This window comes from Thalassophryne amazonica, chromosome 6 (genome assembly GCF_902500255.1).
Source record: "Thalassophryne amazonica chromosome 6, fThaAma1.1, whole genome shotgun sequence".
Taxonomy (NCBI): Eukaryota; Metazoa; Chordata; class Actinopteri; order Batrachoidiformes; family Batrachoididae; genus Thalassophryne; species Thalassophryne amazonica.
The window spans coordinates 72,529,340-72,551,533 of record NC_047108.1 but is presented as its reverse complement, the minus strand read 5'-3'; the positions used below and the strand labels follow the sequence as shown (position 1 = coordinate 72,551,533).

Below are 22,194 nucleotides of genomic sequence, written 5' to 3'. Positions count from 1 at the left end.
CTCTTTACGAAACCTGTGGTTGAATTATGTACTTCAGTCTTGGTGGAGGTATGACGTCAGAGCACTTGCAGTTAATTCTGGCTTTTCACAGTGTTTTTGTAAATGAGTATTCATCATCTATTATGAATAAGTAGACTATATGGCCTTCATCACATTACAGTATCATTTACATTTTATTGCCCACACCTCTCTTGTTATTTTTGTATATGTCACCACTAGGGAGCGCTGCTCTACCTCACAGTTGACAGAGCAGCCTCTCCATTTTCCAGGAGGACGGAAAGGAGCGCACTCAACAGTCTGCGTGACTCCCAGACCGCATCGCACCTCTGTCTCGCCTCACTTTTTTAAAGGATAGAAATTTAAAATTTTTTATGTGGGCAAAACAAAATATACATTGCAGATGTTTCTGTACAGTCAGCACTGCGCAGTAAGTAAGTTTCCTCTCTGAAACGCTGTGTAAGAAGAAGAAGAAGGAAAAAAAAAAAGCGCAGGAGAAGAGCGGAACTTTCAGAGGATCTTCAGCTCGGAGTAACCGCGGGAACAGCGCACTGGTTTCTCTTCAGGAGGTCACGTCTTCCACCGTTTCTCTCTCAGCCTGTTTGGTGGTGGATGTCATGGTTTAACTTTTCCGTTCCAGCCCAGCCTCAGAGAGGAGCAGTTTGGGGGTGCCGGAGAGGGGGATGCGAACCTCTCCTCCGTCTCGGATAGCGGAGCGGCTATGAGGAGAGACCTGCTGGAGTAACGCAACAAGACCACACCGCACCAACAGGTATGGAGCATTGCAGGACAGACCAAATCTTTTCAGGGGTTCATTTATTCATTTTATTTATTTATTTGCAAGAAAAGTCTGCGCCAAAAATGCGTAATGGTACACGTTGCTGTGCGTAAATATGACTGCGTCTCCGTCCTGTTCTCCGCAAAAACAACGGTGTTTAGTGATTTTACAACAAATGCAAACGACTGCGGTTGTCTCAGGTGTTCCACTGCACCCCTCATCACCAACTCTCCCACTCATTCACTCATAGCGCGCGTGCAGTTCCTTCTTACCCGTGCGTCTCCGGGCATATGGCGCAGGCTTTAGTGCGCTATTTTAGATAAAGCTGGTGTTTAGTAGCGAATAAACAGCTGTTGTGCTGCTTGTTGACTGATTTTTTTTTTTTCCCTCCAAGCTGTGCTGTTCTCCAGCGGTGTTAAATGATCAGTGTGCCGCCTTATGGCACGCAGAAAGAACACATAAGGAGCACTTTGCAGTGATGCACGATTAGTCCCAGTTAAAACTGGTGTCATTCCAGAACATCACAAGATGCTGCGTGTTGCTGTTAATTCTGTCATTCTGTCATGTGGAGCAAGCAGCCTAAAAGTAGTGGAATCATGAGGTAACTGGTCGTACTGGTATTTTCAGGACCTTGAGCTGCTATTTGGAAATATATTGATTATATTGTGGTGCTGTCCTTCTGTTTTTTTTTTTTTTTTTTAAACAATCTCAAAGAGAGCAGAAGCCACAAATCACATGAAGGGATAGAAATTGGGTGATGGACTGGAGCAAGACGTGATTGACACGACAGAAGGATGCAGGGAGGTACTGGGTGGGCGGGGTTGCGGTGAGAAGTCGGGCCTGTTGAAAGAAGTGGTCTCTCATTGAATTGCTCATAATGTCATTCAGTTTTTCAATGTGACAGTACACTGATGTTATGACATCATCTTAAGAAAGAGCAGTTCCGTTTCACTGCACCATTAATTTTATTGGTGATCATGATTCTGCAAAGGTATTTCTAAGACAGGTGCCACACTTCTTTCTTTGTCACACACAAGGGCAGAGCCAGATATTGAAAACAGGTTAGTGATTTGAGAATTGATTCACATACTGGAAAACCCCAAGTAAAATAATATTAACATTCCCAATTTCACGCAATTCTTACATGTTCTGAGTAAATGTCACACGCTTGATAGTGTTAAAAATGCAACTCTAAGGCAGGACTACATGGGGCTGAAGTTCCCTCCACCCAAGAATTTCAATAGCTTCATCACCATCTCAACAAAAACTTGACATTTGCCATTAAAAATCTTGTTTTCAGCTAAACCCCCAGTTTTCAGTGCACTTATGACAAAAGTTGTAAAATATGGGAGAGTTGTTGCATAAGCAAAGGCTGATTGATGAATGCTGCTGCATGCAGAATTAGATTTCCTGTATTTACAATATAATTTTTGGATTAAAAATGATGATGTGAGAGTCAGTATTTAGGTTTGCAGATTGCCTTACAAAGCAGGGAAAAGACTATGTGCACTGGACCCCACGAGAAGGGGGGTGCCTTCACCAAGCCCCCCCCCCCCCCCCCCCCCCCCCACCACCACCACACACCCACAACACACACCCCTGAAGGTAGATCTGCCACTGGGAATGTTCATACAACTCATATTATGCAAGTGTGTTTTTGTGTGTGTGTGTTTTTATTTTTACTATTTTCAATTTCTCATTTGCTGTGGCATGCCAGCACAAATAAAATGGATAATTTCCTTGTCAAACAACCACATTCAGCAACCAAAACCCAGGGAAACTGATAAATTAGCAGATGACAGTTCACCATTCAGAAAGAGTAAAGGAGAATATTTCTGCTGTCACTTTGTAATTTGTTGTTTGTTGTCTTGCTTTATTTTTTGTTGTTAATGTAAATTTATCCAGGTTTTCCACATTTGCATCAGAAAATTAGAATCAGAAATGCAATTAGGATTTTTAAACAATAACTGTTCATTCCACCAGTTCATATAAAATAACATGTATGTACAGTAAAGCCTGCATATAATGGATTCAGGTGGAACAGAAAAATTTGTGTTATAATTGAAATTTGCTATATGTATAAAATGGACACAATCCATTGTATGTATAAAAGGGACAAAATCCACTATACTTATAAAATGGAGAAAATTCCCTATATGTATAAAATGGACAAAATCTGTTATATCTATCAAACGGAAAAAAATCTGCTATATCTATAAAAAGGACAAAATTTGCTTTCTGTATAAAACAGACAAAATCTGATATATGTATAAAACGGGCAAAATCTGCTATATGTATAAAATGGACAAAATCCGTTATATGTATAATGGATTAGTTATAGTCAGGAGGTGCCAAATGATCTACGGACTATCCTCAGCACCAATTACTGTTGCATATTTCGTTGATTGAACGCCTGACCTTGAATAGGGACCTGTCTCATTTAATGACCGGGTCAAAACTTTGCCTGAAAAAATAAATGCCTGCCTTAAATAAGTGCCGGGCATTATGTGCATTAAAGCCACTTCGAGCCACTCTTTTTTCTAAGTCCGCTGGAGAGTAGTACCTTAAAATCCTGTAGCCTGATTTCTGCTTCTCCAGCTCTGTAAGTCTGTGACCAAGCAAATGGCGTGTGACCCTTTTAAAGTTGTCTGTCGCGTCTTTATGCAATTTGCTGCAGAAATGCAGTTTTTTTCTGGATGAATTTGTCCCTTAACGAGCTCTACTTCTTATGTAATCATTGACCTCCAAACCAACGATACGGTACTTACAATTTCCCTGCATGTATTGCAGGTCATTTGATTGTCTTTTTCTGAGTTTGTGTTGTAAAGTCGGTTATATTTGTGGACTTTTCTGCCAAACATATTTGATCCATGATTGAAATGTAATCAGCCGGCACATTGCAAAAACAAAAACATGACAAATCACAGCCTTTGCGGTCTCCATCGTTGAAGCAGGTGCGCATCAGACTCCAGGGAGGGTTTGCAGCCAGGCAGAAGGCTCTGGTCTAAAGTGGTTCTCTTTGGTTAGGCACACCCAGGGATATGTGTGAAATTTAACAACATATTACAGTGCAGGCAGCAAGCGACATTTTGTTAATAATCGGCAGCCTTGAATAAAAGTCTGCCTCATTTAGGTGCCGGATCTGAGCACAGTTTAAAAAATATGGCTGGGCTTTTAATCAAGGAAATATGGTTCCCACATTCCTAAAATCAGCGAGTGTTAGTGCTGTTACTGGGCATGTCCAGACTGCTTTGTCTGGCACATGCAAGAGGTTTTTAATGGAAATACATTGCAATAGGATGGGACGTTTTGTCCGATGTGAGTGGAAATCTGTTATACAAAACCCGGTATATATGGTGTTTTTTACATGGAAAACCATACAAAGCATTGTGACTTTTGCTTTTGTCCTGTTAGTGTGAGTATCTGGTTTATATGATGACAGTTTAGGGGAGTTTTACTGTAGTTGGCATAGAGCAGGGAGCTCTTTGGGATAAGAAATGGACTACTGATGTGTAGAACTGGGTTTTATTCCCAGTATTTCTGTCTTTGGAGACGATACTTCATCTGCATACTCCCAGTCCACCCAGCTATCAATGGAGACTGGCCATGAGCGGGGAAGTAACTTACGTGATCGACTGCCACGCCATCCACGATGGGACCTATACTTTCATCTGCTTCACGTTATGGTATTTATGTTTAAGTGTGTAGGTTGTCATGTAGTACAAAGTTGAAATTTACCTTTAAAAGAATTTTTGCACTTTTATTCAAAATTCAGTGACGTCACTATTAAACAATTTATGCAGGAAAAACATCTTTGGGAGCTGCCAGTGCATGTTCAAAATCAGAGTTTTTCAGCAGTGGTCAAATTTTAAAAAGCAATTATTTAGGTATTGTTTATTGGAATACTGAGGACAAAAATCTCACGTTGAGTTGGAAACCACAACCTTGTAGTTACAAACAACAGCACTGTCATAGCACTACCACAATGTGAATTTTGTAGAGTAGAATACACTCTGCATTGAGTGCATATGGTCCCAATTCAAATATCAAGAGATAAATTTACTGTGTTATACAATTAAAGCAACTCCATCATAATAAAAATAAATTTAATCTGAATTTTTCCTTAACACATCTATTAAAACTTGACCCAGAATGCACTGCTTCGTAAATTTTTGCTTTTATTCCCAGTCAGCCAAATTTTCACTCCCCTTGTTTACACTTGACGACATCCACAATTTTTTTTCGCATCTATGAGAAAGGACACAAGTTTATTCAATCAATTTCGCAATATTGTTATCATGAAGGCTTGGAGAGGAAGTGATGTTGGGTTAGCAAGCTCAACAGGACAGCTGTGGTGTGGGCACCGGACTTTAAAGCAGTTAACACTGCCAGCTGTTAAGGCCGCTTGACACATAATATGAATAAGTACAAATCAGGGCAAAAAACAGGGAAACAGCTTGTATGAGCGAACCACGAAAACATTGAGCCAACGTTGGGAGGGACAAGTGGTCGGGCAGGCTTGAACGATTGTGCATGAAACCATCACAGCGGGAACACCGTGCAAGCAGCTGGAGCATGTGTAACCATATCGCACTGCTGCTGTGAAAAGAAATACATGCAACCCACGGGATTCAAACCTGCGATTTACAAGAGCTCTGATTACCAGCCAGAAACTTTACTATCTGCGCTACCATCACTGTCCTATAAAAGGTGCGGAAAAATGCCTGAAATCAACAAGGAGATAGACGTATTTAAAAAATAATAAAACCACACACCACAAAAACACCACATTTTATTGAATCCCTCTTATCGAGTGAGCAATACAAGTATGAACCATCTGTTCCTCTGTAGATGACCCATGGTCACAGACGTACAGTCATGAAATGACATGAATGGAGCAATGCACTCTTATCATGTCCACATCTACTGGCCTGGTGTGTCCTGTGAACAGTGTGCCACAGGACAGACACCGCGATCTGTGGAACAGAGCTTACGTGGGTGATGTGACATTCAGATCGCCCACTGTGTGTATGATCTGACAGTCCTTTAACCTGTGTCAGCCTGTCAATGTGCGCGCCATGCACTCAGTCGCTGCAGCCCATTGCAACAGTGATATATGTTTTTATGTATGTCCACATTAGGACAGCAAGCAGATACACGCGCATCACAGTGGACAGTTGTAAGTTCATGTTGTACAAACACAGTACGTGTTCCCAGCTGTGACGTGCAGAACCAGAGATCTCAACAGCTGCTGTTGGTGTGTGTGCTGAACTGACAGGGGTCGCCCTGTCAGTTCAGCACACACACCAAACTGTCGCACTCTGTTATGTGATCATTTCTTTTTAGTTGTTTTTACTGCTACTTAGTTATTCACACACACGGCACATGTGTTGTGGGGGGGAGGGGGGCGCAACACTCTGGCACGCCACATGTGTTGCTGTTTTAGAACACCACACTCGTGGGAGCACGGTCTATAGAAAGACTTCACAGCCAGCTTGAAAGTGATCATCTGCTCACTATTTTCATGCTAAAAGTGCTAATGGCCACACATTTTCTAAGTGCCAAGCAAGCGGTGTTAGATGTTCATGTGTGCCACCTGGAATTTGGCCAACACCTGCTGCGAGAAGGATCGAATGGGCACACTCTGTCTCTCTTTCAGCCGCTGGGGTGCGCAAACAGTTGTAGCAACAGGCGTACGAGGTGTTGGAGGCAGCTCCGGTTTTACAAATATTGCATACGATTCCTGCTTCGTGCGCAATTCAGCCACATTCTTACTATGTGTGAAGGGGCCCTTAGGGATGGATGTCTATGCTTACCAGCTTATTGACTGTGACTGGGAAAATGAACGAATCAAATACAACACAGATGTTTAATGACCATCACATTGAATTGATGGAACTTGGAAATGTTGAAATGTATGAAGCCGGAGAGCAAGATGAAAGGTGTTTGGTCAACAAATGGTTCCACAGGTTGATTATGTTGCTCAAATAGTTAATGTCCACGTAGAACAGTGTTCAGACAATCTTACATTTGACTGTCTGGTTTTCATTCACTCCATTTGAAACCTAGTTAAAACATCCCATTTTACCCTTGCTGGTGCTGGGTTTGCTGTCGGCATTAATCCTGCATTTTGAACAAAGGTACTTTGTGTAGGCATTTGTGTAGTACTAGCCCAGTCTCATGTCTTTTTTTCGTGCTCCTGTCACAAAATGACTCATGTTTTTGTGACACTTTTTATTTATTTATTTTTTTTCTATTTCTAACCCTACCCCTTCCAGTAACCCTAACCATAATTCCCACAGACCCCCGTCATCCTGCGTTTCTGGCTCCCATCACAAAAAGTGCTGCATTTTCATGACGATATCATGAACCATAGATTAATTTACTTTTCGTCATCATGAAATTACGTGAGATTGAGTTGAGTAGTGCAGGATGTCTGATGAAAACAGAGCCATCTATAGGAGTGGAGGAATGGACTGTGTGATGCGTTGAATACATTTAGAAAGATGAACTGCAAATATATACACAAATTAAAAATCTAAAACTTTAAACAATTCAATTTTGTAAATGAAATGGCTTTGGAAATTAAGGAAACTGACTAAAACGCACATTTCAAGCTATGTGGAACTTCAAAACAACATATATTGATAGAGATGGAATAAGAAAGAAGAAGTAGCTGCTTTGGCTACATTCATACAGAATCCTTTCTACAGGGTTGTGAGGTTTGGTAACTGTTATTTGAATGTAAATATCAGATTTAATACATTTCTGTGCAACTTCCTCTCTCTCTTTCTCTGTCTGTCTGTCTTTCTGTCTCACAGGCCCCATTCATTGCTTATCAATTTTCTTCAATCAAAATCTTTTGCAATGGGTTATGCAAATTTGAGCTCTGGAATGTAACAGTTGTTAATCATTAGAAAGTAACAGTTATTTTTTTCAGTCTCAAAGCGTTTGTTTGGTTTTGCTCCTGTGTTGGCTGCCCTGCTCGCTGTAGCTCATTTAGTTCCTCTCATAATATTCCAAAGATTTCTCACACACAATTCAATTGTTAAGCGTGAATGGATCATTCAGATCCACTCAACTTTTCATATGTTGAGGGTTGAAAAAAGTGAATTTAAACTTTAACAAAACTGGTGTTCAGAGCCAGAGAGAGAACAAGCAGAAACAAAAAAGTACAGCATGTGTCCCATCAAAAGTGATTTCTTTTTCATTTACCACCTCCTGTAGCTGTGTGTGATGAGACAAGAATAGGAGAGAATGGAAAAAAAAAAGCAGAGAAAGAATGAGAAGAAGGAATGATGGGTGAGATGGAGACGAGCGAGTGAGCAAGAGAGAGAGAGAGGTACAAGTGCACATAAAAGCTACAGGGAATGAATAGAAATAAATAAAAGGCCTGTGTTCTATAAAAAGTGATCTGGATTTCATTGGGCATCTCCAGTAGCTGTGTGTGGTGAGTTCAAACCCGGCGGGGACGAGTAGCCACTCAAAATGTGTGTAACCCACATAAAGAAATTGTTTCTGGGAGATCGGCCCCTGTAAATTCATTCCTAGCCGCCAGCTCTGTTTTTATCCCACTTCCCAAAGGTGAGCTACAACATCCAAACACATATATTTTTTAGATTCTTTCTTAACACATACAAGGTCTGAATTTTTATTTTTTTCAGGCTATGATGCAAACACACATCTACAACGTACCCTGTGCAAATACGTGCATGCATACGTGTGCATGCTTAAAGCAGGACCTGACGTTACCTGCACCCTTACACGCGGGTTTAAATAAGAAAACGGGAGTCAGACAAGGACACAAACCTACATGCACATAGCTTTGCTCCCAGATGGCTTGTGTGGGTGACAATGACAACATCAGTGCCTGCTGTGGAACAGAACAGCAGCAGATGCTGCACAGCTCCAAGATTACCTTAGCTTGAGCAAACTCCATTACTGCCTCTATTACCCAGGTATACACAGGCCAGGAAAAAGCACTTTACTGAACTGATGTTTACCCAGAACCTCTGTGCCCCACAGACACTGTTTCCCTGGACTGCAGAGCAATGAAGGGTGAAGAGCGCAGGCGGGAAATGATGGGCAGGGAGCAAACATGAGGCGTCTGTGTGTCTGCTGTAGACATATGCAGTGATTTAATGAGTCAATTAGGACAAAATTGAGCAATTACTACATTGAAAATGAATGAGAAATGTGATCATCAGTTTAGTGTCACAGATCCTTTTCGATTTCAATTACAGTATTTCTGAATTGTTCGAAAGCACAGAACAAAAAGATCAAAACCAATTGCATGTTTTTGATTCTTTGCTCATTGCAAATTCATAAATGCAAGTGTAACTAGTAACCACGTTCTTCAAATAACAGGAGCATTTGTGCTCATCTGTGTGTCTATCAGTGTGTGGCTCTTAATATGAAGTGTGGTCAGACAGAGTGTTGGAGCATTGCTATTGTGAGGCAGTAGAAAATTATTGGACCCTAGATGACTAAAATCTTGTTGAAAATTAAGCAAACGTTGACTTTTTTCCTTTTATTTACACAGCACAATAACAACTGATATAGCACTTAAAAATGTAACTACAAATTGCAAAATTAATGAAAATGAGTCAAGCGTAAAAATGTTTTAAAGCATGTTTTGAACAAAACAGTTTAAATTCCAAAGTCGTGTTACCTGTGTCAGCGAACTCAACCTTGCACTTACTTGGGTGTGGTCTTAGCAAGGTATTTTACTCGAGAGAGAATCATTATGGGATTACTGGAAGTGCCCTTGCGTGGTTGACATCATACCTGTCTAGTTGTTCTCACTGTGTTTTGTACAGTAACACTACCTCTAACCTTAGTGACATGAAATTTGGGGTTCCACAGGGATCTGTCTTAGGCCCCCTGCTTTTCTCCCTTTATATATTTGTGAATTGTTCTGTAATTTGTGTCTGTAGCATGGCCCAAGCAGAGGGTCACCCCTTTGAGTCTGGTCTGCTTCAGGTTTCTTCCTTAGAGGGAGTTTTTCCTTACCACTGCTGTTCTGGGGGTTAGTAAGGTTAGACCTTACTTGTGTGAAGCGCCTTGAGGCAACTGTGTTGTGATTTGATGCTATATCAATGAAAATAAATTGAAATTGAATTGAAAATTGAATTGATATTGCACCCCTTGGGCATATACTGTGGCATTTTGGGATTGCCTTTCACTTCTATGCTGATGATACTCAGTTGTACATCAATCAATCAATTCAATCAATTTTATTTATATAGCGCCATATCACAACAAACAGTTGCCCCAAGGCGCTTTATATTGTAAGGCAAGGCCATACAATAATTACGTAAAAACCCCAACGGTCAAAACGACCACCTGTGAGCAAGCACTTGGCGACAGTGGGAAGGAAAAACTCCCTTTTAACAGGAAGAAACCTCCAGCAGAACCAGGCTCAGGGAGGGGCAGTCTTCTGCTGGGACTGGTTGGGGCTGAGGGAGAGAACCAGGAAAAAGACATGCTGTGGAGGGGAGCAGAGATCAATCACTGATGATTAAATGCAGAGTGGTGCATACAGAGCAAAAAGAGAAAGAAACACTCAGTGCATCATGGGAACCCCCCAGCAGTCTAAGTCTATAGCAGCATAACTAAGGGATGGTTCAGGGTCACCTGATCCAGCCCTAACTATAAGCTTTAGCAAAAAGGAAAGTTTTAAGCCTAATCTTAAAAGTAGAGAGGGTGTCTGTCTCCCTGATCTGAATTGGGAGCTGGTTCCACAGGAGAGGAGCCTGAAAGCTGAAGGCTCTGCCTCCCATTCTACTCTTACAAACCCTAGGAACTACAAGTAAGCCTGCAGTCTGAGAGCGAAGCGCTCTATTGGGGTGATATGGTACTATGAGGTCCCTAAGATAAGATGGGACCTGATTATTCAAAACTTTATAAGTAAGAAGAAGAATTTTAAATTCTATTCTAGAATTAACAGGAAGCCAATGAAGAGAGGCCAATATGGGTGAGATATGCTCTCTCCTTCTAGTCCCCGTTAGTACTCTAGCTGCAGCATTTTGAATTAACTGAAGGCTTTTCAGGGAACTTTTAGGACAACCTGATAATAATGAATTACAATAGTCCAGCCTAGACTAAATAAATGCATGAATTAGTTTTTCAGTATCACTCTGAGACAAGACCTTTCTAATTTTAGAGATATTGCATAAATGCAAAAAAGCAGTCCTACATATTTTTTTAATATGTGCATTGAATGACATATCCTGATCAAAAATGACTCCAAGATTTCTCACAGTATTACTAGAGGTCAGGGTAATGCCATCCAGAGTAAGGATCTGGTTAGACACCATGTTTCTAAGATTTGTGGGACCAAGTACAATAACTTCAGTTTTATCTGAGTTTAAAAGCAGGAAATTAGAGGTCATCCATGTCTTTATGTCTGTAAGACAATCCTGCAGTTTAGCTAATTGGTGTGTGTCCTCTGGCTTCATGGATAGATAAAGCTGGGTATCATCTGCGTAACAATGAAAATTTAAGCAATGCCGTCTAATAATACTGCCTAAGGGAAGCATGTATAAAGTGAATAAAATTGGTCCTAGCACAGAACCTTGTGGAACTCCATAATTAACCTTAGTCTGTGAAGAAGATTCCCCATTTACATGAACAAATTGTAATCTATTAGATAAATATGATTCAAACCACCGCAGCGCAGTGCCTATAATACCTATGGCATGCTGTAATCTCTGTAATAAAATTTTATGGTCAACAGTATCAAAAGCAGCACTGAGGTCTAACAGAACAAGCACAGAGATGAGTCCACTGTCCGAGGCCATAAGAAGATCATTTGTAACCTTCACTAATGCTGGTAGGAATGGGGTCTAATAGACATGTTGATGGTTTGGAGGAAGTAACTAATGAAAATAACTCAGACAGAACAATCGGAGAGAAAGAGTCTAACCAAATACCGGCATCACTGAAAGCAGCCAAAGATAACAATACGTCTTTGGGATGGTTATGAGTAATTTTTTCTCTAATAGTTAAAATTTTATTAGCAAAGAAAGTCATGTACATGCCAATAACTGCTGGTATTCTCATCCACATAAAATCCTTAGAAGATTGCCTTGCATCAGTGAGAAGCTGGATGTCTAGTAACTTCCTACTTTTAACTCTGATAAGACTGAAATGATGGTTGTTGGTCCAGTGAGACAATGGCATCAATTTGACCAGCTAACGCTTAGCCTAGGCTCATGTGTCATATGTCATACTTACAAAGTGAGGAACTTTGGGGTAATTTTAGATCCTACGTTGTCTTTTGACCTCCACATTAGAGATATTACAAGGGCTGCTTTCTTCCATCTGCGAATATAGTGAAGATTTGTCTCATCCTGTCTGTGGCTGATGCTGAGAACCTGATTTATGCATTGGACTATTGCAATGTTCTATTTTATGGTTTACCGCAGTCCAGCATTAGGGGTCTCCAACTTGTTCAAAATGCTGCTGCCAGACTTTTGACACAAAGCAGAAGATTTGACCACATTACACCCATTTTGGCATCTCTTCACTGGCTTCCTGTCTCTGTGAGATCAGATTTTAAGGTTCTGCTACTAGCCTATAAAATTGTTCACGGACTGGCACCTCCCTACGTAGCTGATCTAAATAAACCCTACGTACTGGCCCAGGCTTTGTGTTGATGCAGGACTACTTTGTGTCTGTAGGGTGAATAAAAAGTCTGTAGGTCATAGAGCTTTCTCTTATCGTGCCCCTTTTCTGTGGAATTATTTCTCTGCATCAATAAAACAGTCAGATTCTGTAGAGACTTTCAAGTCCATACTTAAGAAGCACTTATTTTCCCTTTCGTATGGCTAACATACTGGCATATTATATTACTATGCTTTTTACTTTTAGTGTGCATTTTAATCTTTTAATTAATTTTATTTTGTTTTCTGAATTATTTGTGTGAGGCGCCTTGAGGCGACACTGTTGTGATTTGACGCTATCTAAAATGAATAAATTGAAATGAATGAATTAATTGAAATGAATAATTATATAATGAATTATATAATCTTCTGCAGCAACTTTGATTCCAATCCATGTAGACTTCATGGTATTCTTGTACACTTGATATTCATATACTCTGCCCCTTTGTTGCCACAAATATAATTGAAACACAACCAGTGTCAATCATGTCTGTTGTCCAAGGGAGGTCATCTTGTCCACCAAGGCAGACTTTGGCATTTTAAGTCTTTGTCAAGATATTTGACACAAGGTTTCCAAGACTCAATCCCTTGGTGGCCACAGTTAGAATAAAAATGCACTCAATATCAGTTTTTCACCTGTTAGTGAGGTGAACCTATGCACCAGAATCAGAATCGCCTTTATTGTCATTGTAATTTGCATTGCAACGAGATTTGAGTGCAACTCCAAAAGGTGCTTTTCCGAGGTGCGAGTAATTGTTAGCCAAGTAAAAGATAATACAATTTAACAACAAATTATTTAAAGTATATGTACAACTAAATAAAATAAAATGTGGACCATGTGGACCATGTTGCATGTGGTCTTTTTTTTAATTTTTGACATTTCTCCATGTAATATGGAGTTGCATCAGAAAGGGCATGTGGCATAAAACTTGTGCCAAATCAATATGCAGATCCACCTTAGATCTGCTATGGTGACCCCGAGTGAAAACATGGGAGCAGCCTAAGGTACGCTCATACAAGCTGTTCCGCCATCATTCGCCCTGATTTGTACTATGTGTGAAGTTTGTCAGATCTCAGCCACATGGGGTGTGCAGCTAGTACACTCGGAGCGCCGGTCCCAAGCCTGGATAAATGAGTAGGGTTGCATCAGGAAGGGCATCCAGTGTAAAACAAGCCAAAAAAACCACGCAGAGTACAAATGAAACTTCCATACTGGATTGGTCGAGGCTCGGGTTAACACCCGTGCCATTGCCCAACAGGGTGCTGGTGGTAATTGGGCTACTGCTGGGCAAACAAGATGAGTAGGAGAACATGTCCACAGACAGCAGAAGAAGAGGAAAACTACAGTAGAAGGGCGGAAGTGAGAGTCAAGACTTTTAATGTTTGCAGTATGACTGGTAAAGGGAGAGAGCTGGTTGATATGATGGCGAGGAGAAAGACATACTGTGTGTGCAAGAGACCAAATGGAAGGGAAATAAGAGCAGGAGCATAGGCAGTGGGTTCAAGTTGTTGTACCATGGTGAGGATAGCAAGAGAAATGGTGTTTGGGCCATTTTAAAAGAAGGGTATGCTAAGAGTGTGTTGGAGGTTAAGCGAGTGTCTGACAGGGTGATGAGTGTGAAGTTGGAAAGTGATGATAATATCATCAGTGCATATGGCCAACAGGTAGGTTGGGAGGCAAAGGAAACATATTTCTGTAGTGAGTTAGATGAGGTGGTGGAGAGTGTGCCCAAGCATGAAAGAGTGGCAATAGGAGCAGACTTCAGTGGGCATGTTGGCAAAGGGAAGAGAGGTAATGAGGAATTAATGGGTAGATATGGTATCAAAGACAGGAATGTGGAAGCACAGGTGGTAGTTGATTTTGCAAAAAGAACGGAAATGGCTGTGGTGGATTCCTACTTTAAGAAAGATATGCAGCACAGCCTAGCTAACACAATGTTTTGGTAACATTATAGATTGGTTATATTGAGGTTATGTAATTATTTGACATGTTTCTGGAACATTTTCCTAACGTTATTACTTCCTTTTATATATTGACAAATCATGTTTATAGCTGAGGGAAATTTGACAAATATATTAATTCTAGTCTCATTGTGTTTCTTACCCCAAATTTCTTTCATTGACTATGACTTTAGGTAATGTTACCAGAATGTTCTGGTAGCGTTTGGATGAAATATATCTTTAGGCGACTTTATGTAACATTACCTGAATGTTCTGTTTGTTCTGGAAACGATTGCTCTGCTCTGGTGACACCTAATGGGAGCAGCCGAAAGAGGAAGAAGATCAGTATCATTGGCATAAGGATGCAATTTTTCTACAAATGTCATTAAATTCCAAGCATGGAAAACAACTGCTTCTGCAGCAACAACTCCACTTCAACTTGTTAATAACAAGAAATTGGCTAGGTGTGGTACTTTATATTTGAAGCAGATGAGGAGTAATAATTTTTCACAGAAGACATTTGCAAACACACCCATTGTGTATTTCAGACCAAAGGCCACATCAGATTTACGGAAACACCAAAAACATGGATCGATATTTGTTTGAATATGAATAAATTTTGATTTGTGTTGACAACCTGTTAATCCATTAGTCGTGTAGGCTAACACGGTATAACCACTGCTTGTAGTACCATCCTGACCATTCTGTGTCCTGTAATCAAGAAAATAATACAAATAATGAATGTTTATGAGTTCAATGGTATGACTATTTCATGAGGTATTAAATATTTATTCCATTGAAAGAATGGAAAAAAAAATTCATTATTTGTTTTATATCATGGCTAAAATAGATCCGTGTCATTTCATATTTTATTAATTTATAAACAGCAGAAAAGGGACTTACATTTTGGTGTTCCACTGGTGCTTAACAGTCCAACACAAACTTAAAATTGGAGTCCAAAATAGCGATGATGTAATCCATGATGCTGTGCACTGATTTTGTGTGTTTCCAAAAAAACAACAAAAAAACAAAACAAAACAAAACAAAAAAGAATTTGTGTAGTTCCTCAGTTTAGCGGAAAATCATGTCAGAAATTAGTTCAGCTTTTCATCCTAACAGCTCTTCATGCCTCCAGATGGCTTACAGTGTAGTGGATTTTTTTTTTCTTTTTTGTGTGTGTGTTACAAGAATTAGCAACGTCAGTTAGCTCCTTCAAATTGTTGTCCATCAGCAAAACAAACTCTGCTATGTTTAGCTAAATGCCACCCCTGGTAGTATGAGCGTGCGTGGTGGTGGTTGGGGCATGCAATAGCACATTTCATATTGGACAAAAATTGCACGCAAAAAAAGAACTATTGCACAGTCAGTGAAACACAACATTTTTTCCCCCAAAATGAGACATCCTGCATTCTTTATAAATTTCATCCTGACGTGCAGCACAGTCAGCTGCAAGAGCTCAGCTCAGATGTATGGAAAGACATTCATTCATGCCAAGAATGTCTGAAAGGAAATGCTTTTGACAATAACTACAGATTTTGTTTATTTCTGTTTATTTCCAGAGATCAAGGATCCACCATGTAGAGTTTATTATGTCCAAAGTTTAAGAATCCAGTGACCAATTTCATATTTATTTACTTTAAGACTCAATAAAATGTTGTTCAATTTCAATTCAGTCGGCTTATAAATCACCAAATCACAACAAAAGCTGTCTCAAGACGCCTCACATAGAACAGTTCAACATAAAAAAATTTAAATAAATAAATAAATAAAATTCAAATACATAATTAAAAACAGAAGTAAAAGAATAAAACGGATAAAAAATAAAAACTATTCATAAGAAAGAGAATAAAAATAGGCTTTACGTCTTGACTTAAAAATGTCCACGGACTCTGACTGCCTCATGGTCGCAGGAAGACCGTTCCACAGAGTTTGTGCACGATAAGAAAAAGCTCTTTGACCCTTTGACGTAGAAAACTTGTAAAGCCTACTTTTAGTACACAAAAAATTCACAAGCGGTATCGATAAGGAATCGGCTCGATAATGGTATTGATAAAATCTTATCGATACCCATCCCTAGTTACAGTGGTCCAATCAAAACCAAAATCTTCCTTTAAATACACTAATCAGGTGGCAGACATATATCCTATAATTATTAATATCATATTTTTGCTCTGATGGTCTTCCTCCCTAGGTTTACCTGTGGGGAACACCAAGACCATGCACAATGTTGCAGTGCAAGAATTTCCTTAGAAAGAAGGCATGATTCTAACAATAATAAATGAAGGTACACAAAAAGATTCTGATAGTCAAGCAATCTACTCACAACTTATATTATTTTCTTATTGTTATTGGGGTGATTACATTACAACTAGTTGCCTCCTGCATGAATGGTGCAGTTGGGCAGAGTTCCGAAAATGACACCTGTCGTGTCTGTTATCTAATCCTCTTTACATTGATTACAGTTGTTTATGTTCTGCATGTGTTGCTGTGACAACTGAACTGGCATCTGGTTTGAAAGAACCAAATGATCTGGGATCATGCCAGAATGTCAACAAGCTAATACACCTAAAGCAGTAAACCATGTACAAAAAATTATAATGTCATTCTGTAATGTAATTCAGAGAAAGAGAAAGAGGTGTAAGGGTTTTCCTCTGCGCTCGCTTTCTTTGACTAATGACGGTGCAGTATGTGACAACACCAAGTTTTCCAAAGCTTTGTGTGTGATTGTGGAGCCTGGAACACAACATTGCATAGCGGGTGCAAAACATTGGGTGTGTGTAGGGGAGTGTGGATTTGTGTGCGGTGGTCCTGTCTGAGGTGAGTGATGAACTGCCATCTTTTTGAGTGCAAAGCCATTAATCACCCTCATCAGTGATGCTGGGGTCTGCTCGTTCCATGTTTTCCTTCATTTACACAGTTAATGACACGCTGTCTGCTCTCCAGTGCACACACTTGTGTATACATTTTCCAACAACGCTAAGTATTCTGTGCATTCTCTATCTCCGGTATTGATGCTCCTGCTACATACACTCACTTCCACTTATAGATGCTGGATGCTGGTTACAAATGTTTTAACCTCTTTCACTACTAACAAAGCCAGTGATGTTCTGAACTTTTGACAATCAAACATATAAAATATTGGTCAAAATATTAATATGGATCTGATTATGAGATGACCCTACCACCCTGGAAAAAATACATTCTGAAGACCAAAAGAAAGAAAAGCACAGTGAGTACAGTATACAGTGATGCAATAAACAATGCAAACTACTTTGTCACCTCAGATTATTGTATCAGTCAGTCAATCAATTCCACAAAGTGGAACTTACTATGCATGCAGGTCCTTTGAGATGGGTACATTTCTTAAAACTACTCTGAGATGCCTGTGAAAAAATAAGAAAAGTGACTATGGAGAATTTAAGAGTTTAAAAAACATTTAAGTGTTTAGATGGCCAGAAACAAACAGAAAAATCCAAGCAAATACAGTAGGATTATCATACATCAGCTGTTTGGACCATAATGACAAATTGGGCACTGCAGTCTCGTTTGGGAGCAGGCACTAAAGGGGTAAAATATGACTCATATGACGTAATTACTCTACTTCTGGTGGACCAACCATGATATTTTCAATGGGTTTTTGGGCAAACCACACACAAACAAAGTGTAAATGCAAAGAAAAAGTGACGATGCATTGGGAAAGTGGACATATGTTGCAGTTAGTTTATGACCCGGAGGACAAACATGTCAAGGTGATTTTGCAGGCGAGAGAAAGCAGCTACTCTGGTTAGCTGTGTAGGCTAACACTTACCGACATGACCTCTCCCATCTGCCTTGCCTTTTCTTCTCTACTGGGAAGCGAAAAAATACTTTTCAGGACTGCTTTGGTGATTGCAGTCAAAAACAAAACAGTAGAACATTTATCCGTGCGAAGTTATGCTGTGTATATATTGCGCAACGGAGTGGAGGTCCCCCTAAGTCAGGGGTGGGCAACGAGGGCCGAGACACTGCAGGATTTCCTTGCAACCAATCACCTTACCTGGTGGGTTGCTGATGAGCTTCTCCCCTGCACATAAACACCTGGTCATCAATGAAATCACCTGCTGAGACACCTGAACATTAATGAAATCACCTGCGAAGGTGAGTGGTAGCAAGGAAAACCTGCAATGTCTCGGCCCTTTATGGCACATGATTGCCCACCCCTGCCCTAAGTGGTCAAATCCCGCAATATCATGCATGGTTCAAGCAAGACTGCGGTGCCCTATTGTTTTGTAATGTGCAGTGGCGTGTGTTCTGAGGATAAAGAGAAACAAATAGTGCACGACGTGGTGTGATTCTGCTCCTAAGATAAAATCTCTCTTAATGCAGTTTGAGAAACAAACACAAACAAATTTTTTATATTTGGGCTTTTATGGTATTGACCATTGTATTAGTCAATGTAATATATGCAATAATGCAATGGATTGTGATCAGACTTGCCAAGTATTGCCATATTTCATAGATTTTTAAGCAGAGATAATAATAATTTTGCCTTGAGTAAGCTTAATGTTTTGTAGAAGTGTAATCATGAAGACACACTGAATGAGGGATGGAAAATTAAAACTTTTTTTGACTTTATGTGGAAGATGATGAAAAGTGTGTGGCACCAAAAAAAAAAAAAATTAAACTGCACAGTGAAGGCTTAGGAGCTGATCAAGCATAAAGAATGAAATCATTGTTACAGTTAGGGTTAGGATTAGCGTTAAAAATAGTGACTGAAACTTGACCGCATCACGATGCGACTGACAGCTCTCCTGACGAGTCTCCTCTCTGGAGACTCATTGACTCAATGACATGAATGACTCATTAATGAGTCATTCATGTCATCAGGAGACTCGCCAGGAGAGCCATCAGGAGAGGCGTCAGTCCCATCATTAGGAGGGACAGCTACCCTGTCATTAGGAGGGTGCTAATTAGAGCAACGTTTAGTCACTAGTCAATAGCAGTCTGCCTCTTGGGACACGGAACTTTCGAGACACACAATTCGTCAGAACACTGGCTGCGTGTGCTGCTAGCTGTTAGCACTCTTAGCTCAGAGTGAGAGAAAGTTGCGTGCCGACGCCAAAATGGGTGAATTAAAGCTACAAGACGAAAGTATTCATGTGGATTTGGATACAGAATTACCGTTTCACATTTGATGGATTTTCACATTTGATGGATGACCGCTGTTGGAGAGATGCTCGCTGATTCACGGTGAGCCTCGCCGACCGAATTACCTACAGAAAAATAAACTGTGCAAACGATGGAATTGGATTAGAATGGGAATAACCCCCTTGTGTCTGATGATGTGCGGACGTTCATACTGTTATGCGGTCGAACATACAGCTTTACCGGCGACGTTCCAAATCCAAGTCTAATAATTATATATGGTAATGTCTACCACTGATTTCTATGTTACTTGTGGTGTAGTGAAACAGTGGCACACTTTAACTCATTTAGGAACAGACAAACATGACTGTCGGTCTTTGGTGGGGCTCTCTAAGAGCTGTCTCATTTCTATTTTAGATTAACCCCACAGAGGAAGGACAACAGGAATGCAGCATTGCTTAAAGTAGCACAAATTGTGATTTGTTTTTTGTTTGTTTGTTTTTTCCAGGCAAATGCAGCAAAACACTTTTTTTTGCATAGATTTACAATGAAATGGTCTCATCCAGTAGAGGGCATTAAATAACGGCTGAGTGGATCCTTGTCATTTGATTGATGTTTTGTATGTCACATGACATGGATTAATTCATCCCATTTGTGTTGTATTGCATTTAGGGTGCAACTTGGTTCCATTTAGAGTGCAAATTTGGTTCCATACTTTTGGTACCATTGGAGTCTGCATGCACACGCACGTCCTCGTGCATGCACCCACACGTGATCGCACACGCACATCTGTACGCACACGTGATCGTGCACATGGTCGTGCGTACACACCCGTGCTCGCACATGCACGCGTGCCCACACATGCGCATGTGCGAGCACACATAACAGGCGTGCACACGCACACACAAAACAAATCCACTGTGCTGTCTGGAGGGTGTTGGCAGGAAGTTGGAAAGAAAAGCTGGACTCAGTTCTGACGTGATTTTGTTTTTCATTGCATTGAGGACATACAGTCTTTTTTTGGTAGTACATGCATGCACAAGCACCGACCAAGTTGTGTGTGTGTGCACGCGCGCGCGTGGGGGGACAATGACTATCCCGAAACATGTGATTGAGCTAATTGACACTGCTTGTAAGACACCACACACATACAAAACAAATCCACTGTGCTGTCTGTTAGCAGGAAGAGAGAAAGAAAAGCTGGACTCATTTCTGACATGATTTTTTTTTTCGCTGCACTGAGGATGTGTGCAGTGGACAGAGTTGGTTGTGACACAATGATTTGGTTGAGCTAACTGACGCTGCCACACACACATACATAATCCACTCCACTGTAAGCCGTCTGAATGCACGAACACCTGTTCACATGAAACGCTGATGTGATTTTTGGCTGGATTGAGAAACTACACAAAGTCTCTTTTTTTTTAATGGAAGTCCGAAGTCAGTGCACAGCATCACTGGACTACATGTTACAGTGGAACACCAAAATGTAAGTCTCTTTTCTGTTGTTTAGAAATTAATAAAATATCAAATGACAAGGATCTATTTTAGCTGTTATATAAAACAAATAACGAAGGTTTTTACATTCTTTCAATGGAATGAATATTTAATTTGGTGAAAGCCAGAACAAACCATTCAACTTGGCTTTGCCTCGTTGGATGGTATGTTCCAGCTTTCACCTCATGAAATATTTGTACCATTGAAAGAATGTAAAAACATTCATTATTTGTTTAATAATGCACCATTGCACAAAATACAGTTGCGTTCTTTTTCAGCTACAGAGAGTAGGTGAAGAGAAACAAAAACTGTGCGATAGATACACACACACTATGGGTGAGTAACACTTATTCAGAAGGAGCCACAGTGACAGCGGTGGAGGTCTTTTCTGTCATTTAGAGGGCGTGGACTGCACCAGATGTTGAGTAAATGAACGTGTGAAGGTGAAATACAACTATTATGTTAGTCAACTTGTTGTGACATCCACCAGCCTATTAAGAAATCCATTTGATTTCTTGATTTGAGCACAGCCATAGCTTCTTCTAATGAGTGCAATGACAGGCTTCACCAGCACCGTGTGAACTTGGAAGAAGTATCACTTAACTGTGGCTGTTATTAACGAAACAACAGACTCCGTAGCTCTTGCAGTGTCAGGACAGACTCATTATGGCTTGCAGCAAAGAGGAGCTGTTAGCCAGGAGTCAGTGCTCCACCACACGTACAGCCCTGTGGCTCCTGCTGCTTTCTTCATCAACAACAACTAGACAGCAATCACTATGGCCATTAGACCAGCATAAATTAGTCTTTGCCCTGCGTGCATGTTCGTGCATGTGCATTCACTACTTCTTCTCCCCTGTGGCAGGTTTGTGTCAGTGTGATTGGAGCCTGTCTTGGTCATTTCTTTTCCAATGGTGAAGAGGAGGAAAGAGTATGAGCAAATGACATCCCAGAGGCTGCGACATGACGGACTGAGCCACTGTTGACAGAGTATAATGAGAACAGCTCTCACTCACTGTCATTTCATCCCTTTAATAATTCCTCCTCTTTGTATTTGTGTGTAGCTCTGGGCCAGTCCTATCGCCTGCCTGTTTGCCTCTGTGTGCCCTTTTATCTTGAAATCTTTGATTATGTTCTTATAAGTGGAGCCACAAGCTATTTTATTACTGCCTCATTAGGTTGTCAGGCAAGCCC

General features: G+C 40.4%; 1 protein-coding gene across 1 annotated transcript in view; it reads left to right on the top strand.

The window, feature by feature from the left end:
- Positions 1–272: 272 nt before the first annotated feature.
- LOC117512412 (chemokine-like protein TAFA-2) overlaps positions 273–22,194 on the top strand; it is a 340,328-nt gene continuing 318,406 nt past the window's right edge. Inside the window, exon 1 of the mRNA XM_034172464.1 lies at positions 273–769. The gene's annotated coding sequence lies outside the window, so the exon portion shown is untranslated. The remainder of the gene's footprint in view (positions 770–22,194) is intronic.